The following is a 991-nucleotide window of genomic DNA, read 5'->3' on the forward strand; positions in this document are numbered from 1 at the left end:
TACAGGCCAGGCTCAGGGGGCGTTGGAGTCCTCAGTGGCCAAGCCGCTCTCCCTTTCTGGGTACAACCCCTCCTAGAGAAAGTGCCCAGTCCCACGGGGCGTGGCCACAGACCTCCAGCCAGCGCCAAGCTGTCCCCCTCCCCCGGCAGCTCCAGGGGCAGCACCCGCTCCACTCTGAGCAGTGCCTCATTTGCAGAGTGGTGTCCCCTCTCCAGAGCTGGTACTCCCAAAGTCCCCCAGCAGGGACGCTACAGGGCCAAGTTCAGTGCACGCCTGAATTTCTATCAGGAGCCCACCAGGGTCAGACTTGCTGAGGGTGGGATTAGGGCAAAAGGGGAGGATTGTGCATGGTGGTGTGCGGCGGGGCAGCACGGCCTCTGGGGTGGGGTTTCTGGAGGAGAAATGAAACTGCGGAGAATGAAAACAAGACCTCCGTTTCCTCCATCAGCCTGTCCCCTGGGAACAGCGAAGCCGATAAGAGAGACCCTTTTGAGATCGTTTCACATCAGTAAGATGTTTCCACAAATCAGCTGTTTATACAACTCTCCTGGAGGTAAAGGTTACCAATGAGGGAAGGGGAGGGGCGGCTAGCATTCTAGGTGTTGCTGGGGAAGGTGCAGACCTTCCAGTCTGACCAGTGGTCCCTCTGGGGCAGGGCCAGGGCAGAGCAGGTGGGACTGCTGGCAGGAGGGCTGCCAGGTCATCAGGGATGACCCAGAGCCTCCCCTGCCAGGGGCTCACGCAGCCCCTGTAGGGAAACAGGGAGGCAGATCTGAGCACGCACAGAGCCGGGAGGCATCCAGAGGACACTCTGAGCCCCTTCCCAGGCCAACTCCGCTCTGGTCCACTGAGACCCTCCGTGTTGAAAACCTACAAACACACCTCTGAGCACAAACACACGAATCCCTGTTCAAACACAGGAGCACACCCCAGAATAAACATGACCCCTACACACACACACACTCACTCACACACACACACACACACACAC

The 991-nt window shown here is 58.9% G+C and overlaps 1 protein-coding gene across 11 annotated transcripts in view; it reads right to left on the reverse strand.

Moving 5' to 3' along the window:
• Positions 1–991, reverse strand: part of ST3GAL4 (ST3 beta-galactoside alpha-2,3-sialyltransferase 4) — a 35,525-nt gene that overhangs the window by 17,387 nt on the left and 17,147 nt on the right. The gene's annotated exons all lie outside the window — the stretch shown is intronic.

This window comes from Monodon monoceros, unplaced genomic scaffold, assembly GCF_005190385.1.
Source record: "Monodon monoceros isolate NGI ecotype Baffin Bay Population unplaced genomic scaffold, NGI_Narwhal_1 Super_Scaffold_7, whole genome shotgun sequence".
NCBI lineage: Eukaryota > Metazoa > Chordata > Mammalia > Artiodactyla > Monodontidae > Monodon > Monodon monoceros.